Source organism: Triticum aestivum, chromosome 7D, assembly GCF_018294505.1.
Source record: "Triticum aestivum cultivar Chinese Spring chromosome 7D, IWGSC CS RefSeq v2.1, whole genome shotgun sequence".
NCBI classification, from domain to species: domain Eukaryota; kingdom Viridiplantae; phylum Streptophyta; class Magnoliopsida; order Poales; family Poaceae; genus Triticum; species Triticum aestivum.
Genome location: NC_057814.1, coordinates 269,398,912 through 269,421,814, shown reverse-complemented (window position 1 = coordinate 269,421,814; position 22,903 = coordinate 269,398,912).

Sequence of the window (22,903 nt, the reverse complement as noted above, 5' to 3'; positions counted from 1 at the left end):
CCAATGGCGACTTAATGCGCATTCATTGTAAGCCAGAATTTTTATAACCCGGCGGCTTATAGCCTTTGAGAAAATCCAGAATGGATAACCTTTTTGAAACATCAATTTTGATGATGAGTTTGAATTTATATGACATAGTTCCGCAAATCCTGCACAGACTTTAAACAACATATGCCCTGGTGACTTAACGTCAAAAACCAGGGAGGGTAACAACCCAAACATAATATAGTCTTATGCAATTATGGAAAAGACTAGCATTAAGGCCATTCAAGCCTAAACATATTGGCAACTTAAAGTTTAAAAGCCAGGGCGGTTTACCAAGCCCAAAATATTCATACCATTATTGAAAGACATACCTGTAGATCAATACCAAGGAGATACCCTAATAATTATAATCCGGAGACAGTATCAACCCGGAGTCATGAAATATCATCATTTTGATTGCTCAAGGCAAATTATCCCGGCGACTTAAAGTTTGCTATCGGGGCGGTTTATCAAACCCAAAGATGCTCAATTATGAGTCATATAATCAAGGCTACATGGCCTGAATCATTTTAAACCATATGTCAATATGGTACCAAGATGAACCCAAAAATGTTCAAAAAACGAATCAAAGCGAGAAAACGAGGCTTTCATAGGCCGCCAAGCCTAAAGCTCTGAGGCTTTCATGGGCCGCCAAGCCACTGAGTTAAACTTTTACACTTTGTGAATCCGGCCTCACATGACCACTGTTTTAACCTTGACAAGTTCAGGATCTATGTAAGATTGACTTGTCAAGAATTGACAAGTTCAGGGTCTATGTAAGATTGATTTGTTAAGAGTTCGGCTTGTCATTTCGGGATTACCCGGGCGGAGTGGCAGACTCTACAAAGCAGGAGAACCCGGAAGGTTTTGGTGAATACACCTGGTGTTCCAACCCAGCTCACAATGGTAGTAACGCTATGTTCTCTTTGGTGAATACACCTATGTTTGAACAGGAAGCCCCCAAGTGCTTTGTGGCGTTGCGCCGATCAAGAGGGATATTCACAGCTGTGCTCGATGAGTAGGAAGCCCCCAAGTGACCATATAAAGTGTGGCATTGAGCCGATCAAGAGGGATATTCACATCTATGCTCAATGAACAGGAAGCCCCCAAGTGACCAATAAGATGAGCCAATAAGGCAGGATACCCATGTTTGAACCACGTATCTTGGCAGCAAGTTCTCTTTGGCAACCTTTAATTTTTCTGAGAACTCGAACTTCGCGAGAGACAAATTCTTCTTGAGCCGGAATTTTAAACCGGATATTGTGAGCTTCAGAGCTTTGTGGGAAACAGATTTCCCTTGAGCCGGAAATTTTTCTAACGGGCTTTTAAATTTTCATCAATCGTAGCCTCCGGGGCCGGGTTATTTTTCCCTCCAATGACCTGGAGTTCTTGAATTCACTGAAAACCGGCAACATTTGCTAAGTCATGTCATCCTAGCCCTCGAGTCTTAAGATGACTCAAGGATTTGTCTTGAGATTCTCCATATTTGACCGTGATATAAACCGGTATGAGTCATTCAACAGCTCAGTGATATAATAGTCCCTTTTGCAGTAGACAACTTGTCCTGCATTAGAGAACTTGCAAGACAGAGTAATTACTCTTTTAAAGAAACCAATGTGTAATATAAAAAATATACTGGATGGATTTCACCTGATATGTCAGGCCAGAATTTATCCACTGCAGAGTCGATGATCACCACGGTGAAGCTGAAATCAATCATGGCCGAGTCAGCCGCGGGAGCAGACAGATGAGTCGCCCGCAACATTGTAAGCCGTTGCGGACGAGCAAGTTGCCCTCCGCATCGTAAGCCGGTGCGGACGCATGAACCGGCCACGAGGGCGGACGGGCGAGTTAATTGCAGGTGCAGTAAACCGCTCGGACGGGCGAGTCAGCAGTGTCATGTTTATGTAGCAGGGACGATGACTCGCGTACGTATCGATCAAGTAGCACGGAACGAACAAGCGCTAGTGCAAAAGTGTTGTCGGCGCGCCCCTAGTGATTTGTTGGATGTGCGCAGACTGATGTTGGATAATGCTGGACAATGTTTGACGTAGTCCGACGAAATATTGCAGATGTTTCGCGTGGACTGATCTGATGTATACTGATAGCGCCTTAATGACCTTGTTTTTTCATTTCTAAAACTTTGATTCCTGGAGAATTTTGATGGGAGCCATCCTACAAACTTGTGCCCTTGTATTTTAAAGGCGGGAGCGGCCGCACGAAGACTGATCTGGAGGTGGGTCGCTCGTGCATGTTGAACTCCCCCTTCCCTTTTTTTCTAAACACCTGGTTTTTTGTATCGCGCGTCTGCTGTCTGAATCACGCGTCGTGGCGGCTCGAAAGATTGTTGGAAGCGACGCAATAAAAAAACTCTTGAGCTGAATATATCTGCGAGCATAAAATAGGACGAGCAGACAACATATGTTTTGTATAATACTAATTTAATACACAGAGCAATTTAACGGAGACGAGTGCACCTGATTACATCCGTAGGCAACGACTTTGGATACTCTGATTGCTTCTTCACGGTTGTTTCTTTTCTTTTCCCTCGGGAGATGAGATGTGTGCCTTGGTTGAGGTAGGTAGTAGTAGCAACAGACACACACACGCGATCCTGGTGCTACTGGCTTCTAGCTGATGGAGTGGTATCATAGTACCCTCCCACGGTACTGAACAGGGTTCGATTCCCCGGTGACTGCTGACCTCGTGCACCAAGGATACATGTACTGACATGGGCCGCCTCTAGCTCTTGAAGGGCCAGGTAAACCGCGGCAGATGCGAGCCGGGCCTAGGGACTGAGCGAGGGCGAGGCCAGCCACGGAGGCGGGTGACTCAAGACCGCGGCACGCGCGGCAGAGGTGGAGGCGAGGCTGGTGCGGTGGCTAGCAAGGCAAAACCGATTCCGTGTCCCACGTCAAGCTAGTGAGGCGAAACCGAGTCCGTGTCCCACGTCCCCCTCCGGGTCGTGGATTTCCTTCCCTCAATTTTTTTCTTTTTTTCACGGGCCAGACTTAACGTATTTGCTGTTTCACATTGACGTGACTTGCTGACAGATTCTTCCATGGACTAGTACTCCTTCTAGTCTGATTAAACAATTTTTGCCTTCTCATAGAAAACATCAATGACAAAACATCTTTTGGTTCTGCCTGCTGCCGCCGCTATGAATCTTCTCGGGACTCGCGTCTATACACAGTTGAATGAGTCCAACTAAGGATTACGCGTGTGCGTTTTTACGATCGGTGACCCAACGATTCGATAAACAACACACACCCTTGTAAGATAATGAAATCGTGGAGATTGACTTTCTTTTGGTCTTGGCAGATGACGTCCCCAGAGAAAACGACTGTGATACGCCGGATCACGAGATTGTGGTGGTGGACAGATTGCATCCTTTCACCCATCCTTCTTTCTTTTTCTCATCTTGATTGATGAACTCGAAGACGATGTGAATCTTTCTACTCCGGCTCTCCCTTATCCGGTCAAACTGCGAGCTTCTCGATCCCTTGTTGAGATCCCTCCAAGAACTCAACACCATCGTGCGCGAGCCCCATGGTGGGCGCCAACTGTCGTGGATTTGTCACGGCAGATGTCCTTAGTGTGAGCACTTAGTCGTGGGGCCAACGCATCTATGTGGTAGCTTGAGAGGGGTTGAGCGGGACGAGAGACGCAGGGTTTTCACCCAGGTTCGGCCCCTCATGGTGGAGGTAAATGCCTACATCCTGCTTTATTGATATTGATGATGATGATCACGATTACAAAGGTGCTCTAACTCAAGAGCTATAGACTTGTTTGTCTAACCCTAATATGTCCAACTCGTGGAACTTCTGAAAACTTGTCCCTCTTGGGATGCCCTGCCCCTCCTTATATAAGTTGGAGGGGCGGGTTAAATGTGGAGTCCTAGTATGACTAGGACTAGTCTTTCTTTCATTACAAGCCGGATACAAGTCCGGGTCTCGCTTCCTTTTACGGGAAACACTCCTTATGCCCTTTATCTTAAGCCGGCCCACCATAACACGAGCTAGCCTTCCATGAACCGCTCGTTGGCCCACTGGGTCTTGTCGCTCCTCTGACCCGCCTGCCGGGTCACCAATGAGCCGCCAACTCCGGGTGGGTTATTAGTCAGTCGGGGGGTTAGGGCAGGCCACCAATGAGTCGCCAAGTCCATCCGGGTCATACATCCGGCCGGGTCACGCCGCGGGGTATATCCCTGACAGCCACCATACCTACCTATTATGGCTTTTCCATGGCCATTCCGAGATACATTGTCGTGCAACTTCCACCGCTTCTGTTTGATGACTTGAGCATTCATTGTCATATTGCTTTGCATGATCATATAGCTGACATAGTAGTTGTGGCTCGGCCATCGTTCATCATTTTTCATACATGTTACGCTAGATCATTGCACATCCTGGTACATGCCAGAGGCATTCATATAGAGTCATACTTTGTCATAGGTATCGAGTTGTAATTATTATTTCTTTTGAGTTATAAGTAAATAGAAGTGTGATGATCATCATTATTCATTTTTAGACCAGTGCCCCAGTGAGGAAAGGATGATGGAGACTATGATTCCCCCACAAGTCGGGATGAGACTCCAGAAAATGAGAGAAAAAAAGAAAAAAAGAAAAAAAAGAAGAAAAAAGAAGAAAAAAGAAAAAGAAAATAAATAAACAAAATGAGAAGGGGCATTGTTAGTTTCCTTTACCACACGTGTGCTTCAAAGTAGCACCATGTTTTTCATATGGAGAGTCTCCTATGTTGTTACTTTCATTTACTAGTGGGAATTTTTCATTATAGGATTAGATGCACACCCACTTACTTTTCATATTGAGCTTTCATACACTTATAGCTCTTAGTGCATTCGTTACACGGCAATCCCTACTCCTCACGTTGATATCGATTGATGGGCATCTCCAAAGCCCGTTGGTTAGCTACATCGATGTGAGACTTTCTACTTTTTGTCTTCTTTATATTTACACCTATCATCTTACTCTATTCCACCCGTAGTGCTATATCCATGGCTTGCGCTCATGTATTGCGTGAAGGTTGAAAAGGCTGAAGCGCGTTAAAAAGTATGAACCAATTGCTCGGCTTGTCATCGGGGTTGTGCATGATAAATACTTTCTGTTAAGAAGACAGAGCATGACAAGACTATATGATTTCGTAGGGATAGCTTTCTTTAGCATTGATATCTTGAAAGACATGATCGTTTGTTGGGATGCCTGAGTATTGATGTCTTTATGTCAAATTATAGAGTATTGCTTTGAATCACTAATGTCTTAATATTCATGCCATGATTAGATATATGATCAAGTTTATGCTAGGTAGCATTCCACATAAAAAATTATCTTTTTTATCATTTACCTACTCGATGACGAGCAGGAATTAAGCTTGGGGATGCTGATATACGTCTCCGTCGTATCTATAATTTTTGATTGTTTCATGCCAATATTATACAACTTTTACATACTTTTGGCAACTTTCTATATGATTTATTCGACTAACCTATTGATCCAATGCCCAGTGCCAGTTCCTGTTTTCTGCATGTTTTTCGTATCGCAGAATATCCATATCAAATGAAGTCCAAATGCAATAAAATTTCACGGAGAATTATTTTGGAATATATGTGATTTTTGGGAGTTGGAATCACCGCAAACAGAGGCCCACACATCCGACAAGACACCAGGGCGCGCTAGAGGCCCCTGGCATGTGGTGGTGGGTTGTGCCCTCCTCGAACGTCGGTTGGAGCTCTACTTCGGGCGCAAGGAAGCTTATATCCGGAAAAAATCGTGTTAAAATCTCAGCGCAATCGGAGTTACAGATCTCTGGGAATATAAGAAACGGTTTTCAGCCACATCTGGGGAACGCAAAATAGAAGAGAACGGAGAGGGAGATCCAATCTCGGAGGGGCTCCCGTACCTCTGCCGCCATGGAGACCATGGACCAGAGGGGGAACCCTCCTCCCATCTAGGGGGGAGGCCAAGGAAGAAGAAGAAGGAGGGGGGCTCTCTCCCCCTCTCTCCCAGTGGCGCTGGAGTCCCGCCGGGCTAGGATCGTGATGACGATCTACATCAACAATCTTGCTACCGTTAACACCAACTTTCTCCCCCTCTATGCAGTGGTGTAACACCTCTTCTCCCCGCTGTAATCTCTACTTAAACATGGTGCTCAACTCCATATATTATTTCCCAATGATCTAGGGTTATCCTATGATGTTTGAGTAGATCTGTTTTGTCCTGTGGGTTAATCGTGATCTTGGTTGGTATGATTGTATGTTTTATTTATGGTGCTGTCCTACGGTGCCCTCCGTTCTCGCGCAAATGTGAGGGGGCCCTCGCTGTAGGGTGTTGCAATATGTTCATTGTTCGCTTATGGTGGGTTGAGAGAGTGATAGAAACTTAAACCTGAGTAGGTGGGGTATGACGTATGGGAATAAAGAGGACTTGATACTTAATGCTATGGTTGGGTTTCACGACCTTAATGATCTTTAGTAGTTGTGGATGCTTGCTAGAGTTCCAATCATAAGTGCATATGATCCAAGTAGAGAAAGTATGTTAGCTCATGCCTCTCCCTCATATAAAATTACAAGAATGATTACCGGTACTTGTTATCGATTTCCAAGGGACAAATAACTTTCTTGTTGACACAAACCCTTTTCCTAAACACCTAAATTTTATTATCTTGCAAAGTACTTCTAGTTTTATTCTTGCAAAGTAGTTCTAGCATCACACCTACAAAATAGTTTCATACTTGTTTCCGGTAAAGCAAACGTCAAGTGTGCGTAGAGTTGTATCTGTGGTCGATAGAACTTGAGGGAATATTTGTTCTACCTTTAGCTCCTTGTTGAGTTCGACACTCTTACTTATCGAAAGAGGCTACAATTGATCCCCTATACTTGTGGGTTATCACTTGCTCACGAAGACCTAGGGCAATTTGAGGAAGCCCATCATTGGAATATACAAGCCAAGTTCTATAATGAAAAATTCTCATTAGTATATGAAAGTGACAAAATAGGAGACTCTCTATCATGAAGAACATGGTGCTACTTTGATGCACAAGTGTGGAAAAAGGATAGTAACAATGTCCCTTCTCTCTTTTCTCTCATTTTTTTTGTTTGGGCTTCTCTAGCCTCTTTTATTTTATTTGGGCTTCTTGGGCCTCTTTTATTTTTTATAAAGCCTGGAGACTCATCCCAACTTGTGAGGGAATCATAGCTTCCATCATCCTTTCCTCCCATGGGACAATGCTCTAATAATGATGATCATCACACTTTTATTTACTTACAACTCAAGAATTACAACTCGATACTAGAACAAAATATGACTCTATATGAATGCCTCTGGCGGTGTACCGGGATGTGCAATGATCTAGCATAGCAATGACATAAGAAAAGGGCAAGCCATAAAAACATCATGCTAGCTATCTTACGATCATGCAAAGCAATATGACAATCATGGTACGTGTCATAGTAAAACGGAACGGTGGAAGTTGCATGGTGATGACCCACAAGTATAGGGGATCTATCATAGTCCTTTCGATAATTAAGTGTCGAACCCAACGAGGAGCAGAAGGAAATGACAAGCGGTTTTCAGTAAGATATTCTCTGCAAGCACTGAAATTATCAGTAACAGATAGTTTTGTGATAAGATAATTCGTAACGGGTAACAAGTAACAAGTGTAAAAAAGGTGCAGCAAGGTGGCCCCATCCTTTTTGTAGCAAAGGACAAGCCTGGAGGAACTCTTATATAAAGCAAAGCGCTCCCGAGGACACATGGGGATTATTGTCAAGTTAGTTTTCATCATGCTCATATGATTCGCGTTCGTTACTTTGATAATTTGATATGTGGGTGGACCGGTGCTTGGGTGTTGCACTTACTTGGACAAGCCTCCCACTTATGATTAACCCCTCTTGCAAGCATCTGCAACTACGAAAGAAGAATTAAGATAAATCTAACCATAGCATGAAACATGTGGATCCAAATCAGCCCCTTACGAAGCAACGATTAAACTAGGGTTTAAGCTTCTGTCACTCTAGCAACCCATCATCTACTTATTACTTCCCAATGCCTTCCCCTTGGAAAATGGTCAAGTGTCATGTAGTCGATGTTCATATAACACCACTAGAGGAAAGACAACATACATCTCATCAAAATATCGAACGAATACCAAATTCACATGATTACTTATAACAAGACTTCTCCCATGTCCTCAGCAACAAACGTAACTACTCACAAAGCATATTCATGTTCATAATAAGAGGAGTAATAATTATCATTAAGGATCTTAACATATGATCTTCCACCGAATAAACCAACTAGCATCAACTACAAGGAATAATCAACACTACTAGCAACCACAGGTTCCAATCTGAGGTTTTGAGACAAAGATCGGATAGAAGAGATGAACTAGCACTGGTACGCGTCGGTGCTATACAAACGGTTTTTAACCCCTTTCCATGACGACATTTGGAACCATCGCCAAGTGAGTGTGGGTGATAGGGGGGTCCTTCCCACACGACCCAGAAACCGTCGGGGATAGGCCCTCCTGGGACACAGGCTGGGGCAAAATGAGCTCGTGTGCGATCGGGCGAGGCATCGAAACCCAATCATTTCTGTTCGTATGTACATCCCGCACGGTGAATCCTAGAAAAACATTTCCATTCGTATGTATATCACACACAGTCAATCCAAGGAATACGTTTCCGTTCTTATGTACATCTCACATAGTCAATCCAGGGAAAACGTTTCCGTTCGTATGTATATCACACACAGTCAATCCAAGGAATACGTTTCCGTTCTTATGTACATCCCACACAGTCAATCCAGGGAAAACGTTTCCGCTCGTATGTACATCCCACACAGTTTTATGTGTAGGCTCGTGTGTGAAAGGTGTAACTATCACACACGCTCTGCCTTGGTTAACTGTTTGCTTTTATCAACTACATCACACACGATTTGAAGAAGAAAACTGTGTGGCATTGGGCTATCCATCACAAGCGCTTTTATTGCTAGAACCGTTTACAAAGTTCCATGACACATTTAGCAGGTTTATTAGTTTACAAATAATAATTCCAGTATTACGCAAATTCACATTTCATATCGAACAGCTGTTTGCCAATTTCATATCAGGCACATAAATATATTATAACATCACAGTACGATAGCTACATGAAAATAGCACAATACAACATATAGCTAGTCAACTTCATAAGAACAATATATGCATTTCCCTAATCGAGACCATTCAGGCTCGCCTTATCCACCTCTGCTTTCAGTTCAGTAAGAACTTGTTTTGCACTGGCCAACTGGGAAAGTGCCTCCTCCTTCGCCAACACCATCTTAGCGAAGTCTGATTTAAAAAATCTAAGCTCATTCTCCACCTTCCTCTTTTTATCCCGCATCAACAAATATTCTTCAGCGTTCACAACACTTTCTCTAAGCCTTCCTCTGTTCTCTTCCTCATACATGCTCCAGAGCTTTGCTGGGCACATCTTCAAAGACTGTGGCCACTCTTGATCAACCACTCCAAGTAAGAACACTTCCGTTCATCCTATAATATTCAAAACTAGATCAGTAACAATTGTAGGGGAAATGGGTTTATAGCAACATAGAAAATCACCAATGCTTATTTTGAAAAAACTAAAGAAACATGTTAATTATGACATATCTTCTCAAAATGATCAATGTGCAAATGCATTAATTGCTACTGAGACAACAACCAAATTCTAAAACATCAGAAGCTATAATTAACTACAATAACACTACAAGTTCTTACTCATGTACAATAAATAACAAATTGAACATTTTATGAGGAAGGTAAATATAACTACAACAACATAGCGACAGTGTTTGGATGACAGCAAATTGATACTAACAGGTGTGTACATGCACAAATTTAGAAACATAGAACTAATAGCACTAAGGCCGTCCACTACGTTTGCCAAAACTGGTGTAAAGACAACTGTTGCTACATCTCATACTGGTGCCCTGCACTGGCGAGCCGATGCAGCGGAAAAAAATCAGGGACCCCGACTCCGGAGCACCTAGTTGCTCCAATGCCTAGTTCCTTCGTGCCATAAAGATTTAGTATTTTACTGCTTAGCTGCTCGGATGTGTGTACCAAAGTTGGCTGCACAAACTGCTGAAGCGGTGCCAAATAATTTTCTAATGGCAGCGCTGATGAGATGGCAACAATTTTAGATACAAGGTACAAACTGTGACACTGACTTAGGGTCCGTTTGGTTGAAGGTGTGGTATGAATGGGTTGGGACCATCACAGTGTCTGAATCACATCTAACAAATGATTTGTAACAACGAAAGAGGGTCTAACCTTCTCTGCACATGCCAGAAACTTCCTCCTACTGTCCACAGATTCAAACGCAACTAGCTTCACACATGGAGATTGATGGTGACAACGAGCAGATAGATCTTCAGCCACCCCGCTCCATTCGTTGCCACTGATGGACCTACGGAGCTACAAGAGGAAGAAATGACTCAAGTCGACCACCGGGTAAAAATCCTTCATTCCAAGTCATAGCCCGAGAGAGAGAAGAGAGGCATACACGGGTGGTGAAGGAGTCATCGCCGGAGGAGGAACCGCTGGAGAGGTCTTTGAAGAAGACCATGGAGACACCGGTGGTAGGATGCGAGACGGCGAGAGCGAGGAAGCAAGTGAGGAAGCGGCTATAGCTTAGGAAGGAAGGAAGGAAGGAAGGAGGAAATAGGGGAAATGTGACTTGTGGTCGGGGAGAAAAGGGGGTGGGGAAGGGGGGAGGGGGCGGGATAGATATTTTGGCGGTAGGCCAAAATTTTGGAAATGTGGACGGAAACTTTGCGCGTCGTGCCGCCTGACCATTCACTTTGAACGATTGCGTGCATCGCAAATGATTCTTCTGCTTTACGCGCATGGGATGAGTTTGATAAATCAAATTTTGGTGGAAATTTCCCCGGGTACGTCATTGCATAATTTAACATCGCTTGCTAATATGGGCACACAAAAGAGCGTACGGCAGACAGACCGCACTTACTAAATCAAGCAATTTTAGTAATTAAACAGAGCCTGTTGATCTAAACATTGCTCTAACAAAAGACCAACATTAAAAACAAAGCCTAAGTACACATAATTTTAACAAATCCGCCGCCGCGCCGGCCTATGCATCGCCGGTGTGAGATGAGACATCGATGACTTGTCCTGGCGACATGCCATCGTTGGTGGACTCCGCGTCCCCCCTGCTGAAGTCGATTGCGTCCTCCTCCTCGTCCTCGGCGCCGCCCTCAAGGTTGTAGTACTCATAGTACTGGATGCGCCAGAGCTCGCGTTGGTACTGCACCGCTGATTCCTCGACGGACAGACTCTTCTCTACCTCGACCTTGGCCACGCGCAACTCCTCCTCCCGGCGCTCCTCGATCTCTGCCGCCTCCTGCATCTCCAGCTCCCGCTCGGCGACCTCATGAGGAAGCAGGTGCTCCATGGCCACCGCCGCCTTTTTGGACGTGGGTTGCATGCTGGATTCCGAGGTGGCCTGGAATATCTTGGCGTGTGCATCCTCGATCTTGGCGTGGAAGGCCTCGACCCGGGCCAGGGCGACACGGACGGCGGCTCAAGCGCTCTCGGCGTTTGCAGCTGCCCTGTCGGCTGCCGCAGACGCCCTCTCGACAGAAGTGGTCGTGCTCAATGCAGATGCGGCGGCACTCTCGGCGTAGGCGGCTGCCCTCTCGGCGCAGGCGGCGGCGCTCAGGGGGACGCGGCCATCGTACGGGCCTTCACGAAGCATTTCCACGGCATCATCTTTGCATGAAGGGGGTGCGGGAATGGGGATCGGGATTCATGGATTCGGGGGTTGCCGGCACTGGAGCAGACGAGCCGGCGAAGCTTAAGTAGGAAGACTTAAATAGACACAGATATTTTCATCGCAAACGGTTCCTACAAAACAACTGTGTGTGATGTTGTAGATATTTTTTATTAGCTGTGAAAGACGAATTTGGAGTAAAGTGGCAACGGATGGTGTTTTAAATGTATGAGAAAATTTGTAGTACTAATACAACTGTCATTTCAAATTTTGGAAAATTTCAGGGGTCATTTGACCTTTTAAGACATTTAAGTGATTTTCAAGCCATTTAATGACCGTAATTAAAATTTGAACTTCATGTACATGTAATAACTAACCACAACGGTTTGAAAAGTCATATTTTGTGTACTTGTGTGCGATTTAATTCCATTTGCAGTAAATTGGAAGGAATTTTCAAACATGTTGGTCTAACGGCTATGCCACAATTAAGCATGGAGTGCCATGGCATTTAAATTCCAAAAAAATTAAAAAATATCAGGAACACATGAAACCTTGGATGATGTAATGTCATGCCACCAAGAAGATGTGGTAAAAAAATTGGCATTTGTGACGAAAGTTTGGACACACACCCCTCACAAACCGGAGCAACTCACTAGAAGGCTCGTGGTTTCGAGAGGAAACAATGCATGTTTGATGACGAACAGGAGATAGCTTCCTCTTAGGGCCTTCAAATTTTTTCTACATGTAACGTGCACTAATACAACTGTCATGTGAAAATTTGGAAAATTTCATGGGTCATTTGACCTTTTGAAGACATTTAAGTGATTTTCTAGCCATTTAATGACCGTAATTCAAATTTGAACTACATCTACATGCAACAGCTAACCATAACGGTTTGAAAAATCATATTTGTGTACTTGTGTGCGAGTTAATTCCATGTGCAGTAAATTAGAAGGAATTTTCAAACATATTGTTCTCACGACATGGACACATGCATATGTATGCATGGATTGCCATGGCATTTTAATTCCAATAAATTAAAAAATGATCAGGAAAACATGAAACCTTGCTTGATGTGATGTCATGCCATGAAGATGATGTGGTAAAAAAATAGCATGTTTGACGAAAGTTTGGACACACACCCCTCACAAACCGGAGCAACTCACTAGAAGGCTCGTGGTTCCGAGATGGAACAATGCATGTTTGATGAGGAACAGGAGATAGCTTCCTCTTACGGCCTTCAAATTTTTTCTATGTTTAACGTGCACTACTACAACTGTCATGCGAAAATTTGGAAAATTCTAGGGGTCATTTGACCTTTTAAAGACATTTAAGTGATTTTCTAGCTATTTAATGACCGTAATTCAAATTTGAACTACATGTACATGCAACGGCTAACCATAACGGTTTGAAAAATCATATTTGTGTACTTGTGTGCGAGTTAATTCCATGTGCAGTAAATTAGAAGGAATTTTCAAACATATTAGTCTCACGGCATGGAGACATGCATGGAGTGCCATGGCATTTTAATTCCAAAAAAATAAAAAATGATCAGAAAAACATGAAACATTGCTTGATGTAATGTCATGCCACCAAGATGATGTCGTAAAAAATTGGCCTGTTTGACGAAAGTTTGGACACACACCCCTCACAAACCGGAGCAAACTCACTAGAAGGCTCGTGGTTCCGAGAGGGAACAATGCATGTTTGATGACGAACGGGTGATAACTTCCTCTTACGGCCTTCAATTTTTTATACATTTAATGTGCACTAATAAAACTGTCATGTGAAAATTTGAAAATTTTCAGGGGTCATTTGACCTTTTAAAGACATTTAAGTGATTTTCTAGCCATTTAATGACCGTAATTCAAATTTGAACTACATCTACATGCAACGGCTAACCATAACGGTTTGAAAAATCATGTTTGTGTACTTGTGTGCGAGTTAATTCCATGTGCAGTAAATTAGAAGGAAGTTTCAAACATATTGGTCTCACGGCATGGACACATGGATGGAAATTAAAAAATGATCAGAAAAACACGAAACCTTGCTTGATGTAATGTCATGCCACCAAGATGATGTGGTAAAAAAATTGGCCTGTTTGACGAAAGTTTGGACACACCCCCCTCACAAACCGGAGCAACTCACTAGAAGGCTCGTGGTTCCGAGAGGGAACAATGCATGTTTGATGACGAACGGGAGATAACTTCCTCTTACGGTCTTCAATTTTTTTCTATATTTAACGTGCACTAATACAACTGTCATGTGAAAATTTGGAAATTTTCAGGGGTCATTTGACCTTTTAAAGACATTAATTTAAGTGATTTTCTAGCCATTTAATGACCATAATTCAAATTTGAACTACATCTACATGCAACGGCTAACCATAACGGTTTGAAAAATCATATTTTTGTACTTGTGTGCGAGTTAATTCCATGTGCAGTAAATTAGAAGGAATTTTCAAACATATTGGTCTCACGGCATGGAGACATTCATGGAGTGCCATGGCATTTTAATTCCAAAAAATTAAAGAATGATCAGAAAAACACGAAACCTTGCTTGATGTAATGTCATGCCACCAAGATGATGTGGTAAAAAAATTGGCCTATTTGACGAAAGTTTGGACACACCCCCCTCACAAACCAGAGCAACTCACTAGAAGGCTCGTGGTTCCGAGAGGGAATAATGCATGTTTGATGACGAACGGGAGATAGCTTCCTCTTACGGCCTTCAAATATTTTATACATTGAACGTGCACCAATACAACTGTCATGTGAAATTTTGGAAAATTTCAGGGGTCATTTGACCTTTTAAAGAAATTTAAGTGATTTTCTAGCCATTTAATGACCGTAATTCAAATTTGAATTATATCTACATGCAACAGCTAACCATAACGGTTTGAAAAATCATATTTGTGTACTTGTGTGCGAGTTAATTCCGTGTGCAGTAAATTAGAAGGAATTTTCAAACATATTGGTATCACGGCATGGGCACATGCATGGAGTGCCATGGCATTTTAATTCCAAATTTTTTAAAAATGATCAGAAAAAACATTAAACCTTGCTTGATGTAATGTCATGCCACCAAGATGATGTGGTAAAAAATTGTCCTGTTTGACGAAAGTTTGGACACACACCCCTCGCAAACCGGAGCAACTCACTAGAAGGCTCGTGGTTCCGAGAGGGAACAATGCATGTTTGATGACGAATAGGAGATAGCTTCCTCTTACGGCCTTCAAATTGTTTCTACGTTTAACGTGCACTACTACAACCGTCATGTGAAAATTTGGAAAATTCTAGGGGTCATTTGACCTTTTAAAGACATTTAAGAGACTTTCTAGCCATTTAATGACCATAATTCAAATTTGAACTACATCTACATGCAATGGCTAACCACAATGGTTTGAAAAATAATATTTTATGTACTTGTGTGCGAGTTAAAAAATCATCAGACGATGTAAATATTTGGTGTTCAAAAAATAAAATGTAAAGATCTAGCAAGACAACCGGCCCCACAGGATTGGCTCTCTATCTCGCGGCTCGAGATTTGGTAGGTGAGTGTCCGGGGTCATTAATCAGACACGGTTCTGTATTGGAAACCGTCAGCTATTATGTTCACACATGGATTTTGCTGCGGGAATCATGTGTAATTCAAACTACAGTACTCGTAAATTCCGGCAACGGGCGTGTGTACTGTTCCCGTCGATCTAGATTCCGGCCGCCAATAAATACTACCTTGCTCACGTCGTCCCGCCTGCATTCTCATCTACGTCCTCCCCTCGCTCGCCCTCTCTCTCTCTCTCTCTCTCTCAAATCTCTGCCATGGCGTTGCCGGTCTTTCCAAGCGCCGATGAGGAGTCGCCGCCCCTCCAAAGGGCGCCCAATGAAATGGCAAGATCATTCGCGCTCGTCCGCCAGCAAGAGGTAGATCGGTATGTCAAGCGCTCCGAGGCGGAGGAGGCGGAGTACTGCGTCCACACTGCGAAGACGCCGCGCACCAAGGAGCTGCTAGCGAGGGGCTACCGGAATACTAGCCCCAGGAGGGATTATTAGTTTTAGTATTGTTCATTTTCAATTTTATGCATTGTACCTAGTAGTTAAGTATCATCACGTATATGTGATGATATTATATATATATATTCTGTGATGAAATAATGAACAATTAATATATATATGTATATATATTATGAATTCTATTTTCTATCTGTTTTTGTATACTAATTTGAATCTAGCTGTTATCATCCACATATACAGAATGGAAAGCGTATATACACACATTGAAACAGAACATATAAGAACGAAAAACAGAGTACACAAATTAAAACAGTGAAATAAACAGAGCAATACTATGATTGATGTGAATACATTGCTATCCATGTCGAAACGACCCAACAAAATAAAACGCGTCCATGAGACCATGACCAGGAGCCCTTGCCTACGGTAGCTCTTGGCTCTGCCTGGACTCGTGCAGGCGTTCGTCCAAGCGGTCGACATGCTCGCGGTACATCTGGATCGCGATCTCGAGCTCCATGTTGGCTATTTCATCGGAGATCACCAGCTCGAGGATGCGACGCCCATGTTCCTCTACTGCGCCCAGGTGGACACCTAGGCCAAGGAGGCGGTCGAGCCTACCGACCAGCGCGTTGGCATCGAGCGGGCCGCGGACAAGGCGAACGGCGCGACCCATGTGAATGGCGCAACGGGCGTCCGGTCCAAGTACGGCGCAGCCGCCCTCTGGTGCAAGTATGGTGCGGAGGGCCTCTGCCCACTCCAGGAGAGGAATGGGGGTACTGATGGGACGTGTACCCAACCGCGACACCCTGTCGATAGCAGGCAAGCACCGATGGATCCGCTCTTGCTGTGTGGCGCGCCGCGCCTTTCGCTATGCGGCGCTCCAACTGTCTCGCCGTGCAGCGAGCCAAAGCCTATCGGTGCGGACGCGCCTAGCTTCCTCTGCGGCGCGCCATCGATCATGTTGTTTAGCGAGCTGCAGCCTGTCGGCGCTGACATGCCTATCTTGATCCGCGGCGCTGAAGCGCCATGCGCCAAGGGTCTACTCAACCCAGGTGATGACACGCATCACAGTGTCGACCATCGCGTTGCCAGGGAGAGGCTCAGCCTCGACGGGCCGTGGCGCCTGCTCGTTTTCCTTGTCGACGAGGTTGATGGCAGAGGCGACGCTTTGGTGGGCTGGCATGCTTGGAAAAGATGGATGTGCTACAGGCTGCGCTTGTTGCCTCTGTGCGTCGCGCGCCGCCTAGGTTTATGTGCAATATTGTTGGGTGGCGGGAAACCGGTGAGGAAATGGCAGGAAACAGTGGCGTGTTCATAAAATGCCATCAATTAATGGAAACATAGCATAGAAGGAACATCGAGCTAGCACAAGAAGTAGATGATAATCAGATGATCATTTATCCTAGTTAATTATGCATGTAATAGTTTACTTTGGTGTGTGGAAATGTCATGTGTGTATTAGCCACCTATGTAATTGGATGTTTGCCGTGTATTACACACAACTTATTTATGTCAAATGTTTCTATTCTCTTGGCTCAACACAAACAATTTATCGGAATGAACTGTATGCCCTCCATTGCACACACCTTGATCTGGTTGAACTGTTTCTGTTGCGTTGCCTAATCAAAAACAGTTCATCCGAGTGAACCGTATGCTGTATATTGCACACACCTTGATCTGGCTGACCGTTTCTTTTGTGTTGCCTAATCACAAACAGTTCATCTGAGTGAACCGTATGCTGTGTATCCCACACATCTTCATCTGGCTACCCATTTCTTTTGTTCCTCCTCATCGCAAACAGTTCATTGAACTGAACCGTATGCCCTGCATCGCACATGCAACTAAAATCTGAACCATGTTTGATGCATCCATGATCGCAAATGTTTTGCACCTTTTTTTACACCACCGTTTGCGATTATTGCATCGCACACAGTTTCGTCGAAGGGTCTCTGATTGTAGTGTCGCGTTAGCAGCTTCCTGCATTAGTGTAGGGTTTGAGAGGAGATGGTACTGGTGAAGATGTTGATGGAGATTGACCCTATCTCGATGAGAGGATCGTTGGTGATGACGATGGCTTCGATTTCCCCCTCTGGGAGGGAAATTTCCATGGCAGAACAGCTCCGCCGGAGCCCTAGATTGCTTCTGCCCAAGTTCCGCCTCGAGACGGCGGCGCTTCGTCCCGAAAGCTTCCTTTTGATTTTTTCCAGGTCAAAACACATCATATAGCAAAAGATGGGCACCAGAGGCCTGCCAGGGGGCCCACAAGCCATAGGGGCGTGCCCCCAGGCTTGTGGCCTCCTGGTGGGTCCCCTTTGGTATTTTTTCACCCAATATTTTTTATATATTCGAAAATAATTCTCTGTAAATTTTCAGGACTTTTGGAGTTGTGCAGAATAGGTCTGTCAGATTTGCTCCTTTTCCAGTCCAGAATTCCAGCTGCCGCATTCTCCCTCTTCATGTAAACCTTGTAAAATAACAGAGAAAAGGCACAAGTATTGTACCATGATGTGTAATAACAGCCCATAATGCAATAAATATCAATATTAAAGCATGATGCAAAATGGACGTATCACATGGCAATATATCTCGGAATGGCTATAGAAATGCCATAATAGGTAGGTATGGTGGCTGTTTTGAGGAAGGTATACGGTGGGTTTAATGCACCCGCGAGAATTGAGCGGTACTAGAGAGGCTAGCAAAGGTGGAAGGGTAAGAGTGCGTATAATCCATGGACTCAACATTAGTCATAAAGAACTCACATACTTATTGCAAAAAGTTAAGTCATCGAAACCAAGTACTACACGCATGCTCCTAGGGGGATAGATTGGTAGGAAAAGACCATCGCTTGTCCCCGACCGCCACTCATAAGGAAGACAATCAAAGAATAAATCATGCTCCGGCTTCATCACATAACGGTTCACCGTACGTGCGTGCTACGGGAATCACAAACTTTAACACAAGTATTTCTACCAATCCACAATTACTCACTAGCATGAATCTAATATCACCATCTTTATATCTCAAAACAAATGCAAGGAATAAAACTTCTCATAGTATTCAATGCTCCTTATATGAAAGTTTTTATTATATCCCTCTTGGGTGCCCATCATATTAGGACTAAATTCATAACCTAAGCAAATTACCAAGATGTTTAGAGACTCTCAAAATAATATAAGTGAAGCATGAGAGTTCAACAATTCTATAAAATGAAGCCACCGCCGTGCTCTAAAAAGATATAAGTGAAGCACTAGAGCAAACTGCCTAGCTCAAAAGATATACGTGAAGCACATAGAGTATTCTAATAAATTCACGATTCATGCGTGTCCCTCTCAAAAGGTGTGTACAACAAAGATTATTGTGGCAAACTAAAAAGCAAAGACTCATATCATGCAAGACGCTCCAAGCAAAACACATATCATGTGGTGAATAAAAATATAGCCTCAAGTAAATTTACCGATGGAACAAAGACGAAAGAGGGGATGCCATCCGGGGCATCCCCAAGCTTAGATGCTTGGTTGTCCTTGAATATTACCTTGAGATGCCTTGGGCATCCCCAAGCTTAGGCTCTTGCCACTCCTTATTCCATAGTCTATCAAAGCTTTACCCAAAATTTGAAAACTTCACAACACAAAACTCCACAGAAAACTCATGAGATCCACTAGTATAATAAAATAAATCACCACTTTAGATAGTCTTGTGAACTCATTCTAAACTTATATAGGCGTGATATCTACTGTATTCCAACTTATCCATGGTTCATACCCCCAGATACTACCCATAGATTCATCATAATAAGCAAACAACACATAGAAAACAGAATCTGTCAAAAACTGAACAATCCGCAGTAATCTGTAAACTTTGTATACTTCTGTAACTCCAAAATTCTGAAAATTTAGGACAACAGAGGCAATTCATATATCAATATTTTGTAGAACATTCAAGAATTTATTACATTCCAGCAGCTCATATTAATTCTATTACTGGGCGCAAAAGTTTCTGTTTTTCAGCAAGATCAAATCAACTATCACCATAGATCATCCCAAAGGTCTTACATGGCACAAACACTAACTAAAACACCAAAACACAATTACTACAGAGGTAATAATGTGTATTTACTGAAAAACATAACCAAAAATCAAAAACATAAAAATAAAATTGGGTTGCCTCCCAACAAGCACTATTGTTTAACGCCCCTAGCTAGGCATAAAGCATAGATCTAGGTATTGTCATCTTTGGTATTAAATCCATAAGTAGCCCTCATAATAGATTCATATGGCAACTTAATTTTATTTCTTGGAAAGTGTTCCATGCCCTTCCTTAACGGAAATTGAAATCTATTGTTTCCTTTTTTCATATCAATAATTGCACCAATTGTTCTAAGGAAAGGTCTACCAAGAATAATAGGACATGTAGGATTGCAATCTATATCAAGCACAATAAAATCTACGGGCACATAATTCTTATTTCTAACAATAAGAACATCATTAATCCTTCACATAGGTTTCTTAATAGTGGAATCCGCTAGATGCAAATTCAAAGAACAATCATCTAGTTTTTGGAAACCTAGCACATCACATAATTTTTTTGGAATAGTGGAAACACTAGCACCCAAATCACACAAAGCATTGCACTCATAATCTTTAATTTTAATCTTAATAGTAGGTTCCCAATCATGATATAGCTTTCTAGGGATCAAAACTTCCAACTCAAGTTTTTCTTCAAAAGATTTCATCATAGCATCAACGATATGTTTAGTAAAAGCTTTATTTTGATTATAAGCCTGAGGGGAATTCAACATGGATTGCAACAAGGAAATACAATCTATCAAAGAACAATTATCATAATTAAAATCCTTGAAATCCAAAAGAGTGGGTTCATTGCTACTTAAAGTTTTGACCTCTCCAATCCCACTTTTATCAATTTTTGCATTAAGATCTTTAAACTCCGAATCATTGGGACGCCTTCTAGATAAAGTTGACTCATCTCCAGTCCCATATTTACCAATATTTATATTAGAAAACAAATATACAATAGGAGTCACACCAATCACTTTAAGATATCCATCATTATTTTTGTAAAAACTAGAAGAACACGCTTTTACAAACCAATCTCGCTTAGCACGCATCCTAGCGGTTCTTTATTTACACTCATCAATAGAAATTTTAATAGCTTTCAGAGATTCATAAATATCATGCTTGGGTGGCATAGATCTAATTTTTAAGGAATCAATCTCAAGAGAAATTCTATCAACGTTCCTAGCCAAATCATCAGTCTTGAGCAATTTTTCTTCAACCATAGCATTGAAAACTTTCTGGGAATTAATGGAATCTTTAATATTGTTCTCAAGATCAGAGGGTATTTTGTTATAATTTCCATAAGAATTGTTGTAGGAATTACCATAATTATTAGAGGAATTACTAGGAAATGGCCTAGGGTTGGAATTACCTCTATATGCGCTATTACCAAAATTGTTCCTACCAACAAAGTTCACACCCATAGAATCATTATTATTATCAATCAAAGTGGACAAAGGCATCACATTAGGATCAATAGGAGCACTCTTACTAGCAATGAATTTCATAAGTTCATCCATCTTTCCACTCAAAGTATTAATTTCTTCAATCGCATGCACTTTTTTACTAGTGGAAGATCTTTCGGTATGCCATTGAGAGTAATTTAACATAATATTATCTAGGAGTTTAGTAGCTTCTCCTAAAGTAATTTCCATAAAAGTACCTCCCGCGACGGAATCTAAAAGATTTCTAGATGCACAATTCAATCTGGCATAAAAAAATTGTATGATCATCCATAAACTTAAACCATGAGTCGGGCAATTTCTTATCATCAATTTCATCCTCTCCCAAGATTGTGCAACATGTTCATGATCAAGTTGCTTAAAATTCATTATATCGTTCCTATGGGAGATGATCTTAGCAGGACGAAAGTACTTGGAAATAAAACATCTTCACACTTATTCCATGAATCAATACTATTTTTAGGCAAAGATGAAAACCAAGTTTTAGCACGATCTCATAGAGAGAACGGAAATAGCTTCAATTTAACAATATCATTATCGACATCTTTTTTATTTTGCATATCACACAACTCAACGAAATTATTAAGATGGGATGCGACATCTTCACTAGGAAGGTCAAAAAATTGATTTTTCATAACAAGATTCAACAAAGCGGCATTAATTTCATAAGATTCCGCACTAGTGGCAGGAGCAATCAGAGTACTAATAAAATCATTATTATTAGTATTGGAGAAGTCACACAATTTGGTGTTTTCTAGAGACATTGTGACAAAGCAAGCAATCTAACACACGAGCAAACGAAAATATGAACGAAAGAAGGGCGAATAAAAAGGCAAATATTTTTGTGATATTCTGAAAATGTTTTAGAAGTGGGGGAGAGGAAAACGAGAGGCAAATGGAAAATAATGTAATGCAAGAGATGAGAGTTTATGGTGGGTAAAAGGTAGGCTTGATGTAGAACCTCCCTGGCAACGGCGCCAGAAATTCTTCCTGCTACTTCTTGAGCTTGCGTTGATTTTTCCCTTGAAGAGGAAAGGGTGATGCAGCAAAGTGGAGATAAGTATTTCCCTCAGTTAAGAACCAAGGTATCAATCCAGTAGGAGGCACAAGCAAGTCTCCAATCTATTCACCTGCAAAAACTAACAAACACTTGCACTCAAAGCGAAAAAAGGGGTTGTCAATCCCTTCACGGTCTCGAACAAGAGTGAGATCTAAAAGAGATAGGTATAAAAGATAAATAAAAGAGACATCTAAAGTAAATATAAATAAATTACAGCAAGGTATTTTTGGATTTTTTGGTTTACATATCTAAAAATATATGATGGAAAATAGACCCGGGGGCCATAGGTTTCATTAGAGGCTTCTCTCATGAAAGAAAACATACGGTGGGTAAACAAATTATTGTCGAGCAATTGATAGAAAAGCTGTAACATCCCAAATTTTCAATTTGGAATGTTATACATAGGTCATTCATGCATACCATATTTTACTGCATTGTTGTTTTGCGATCCTCGAAATTCTAAGCAACTCAAGGACCCGCGG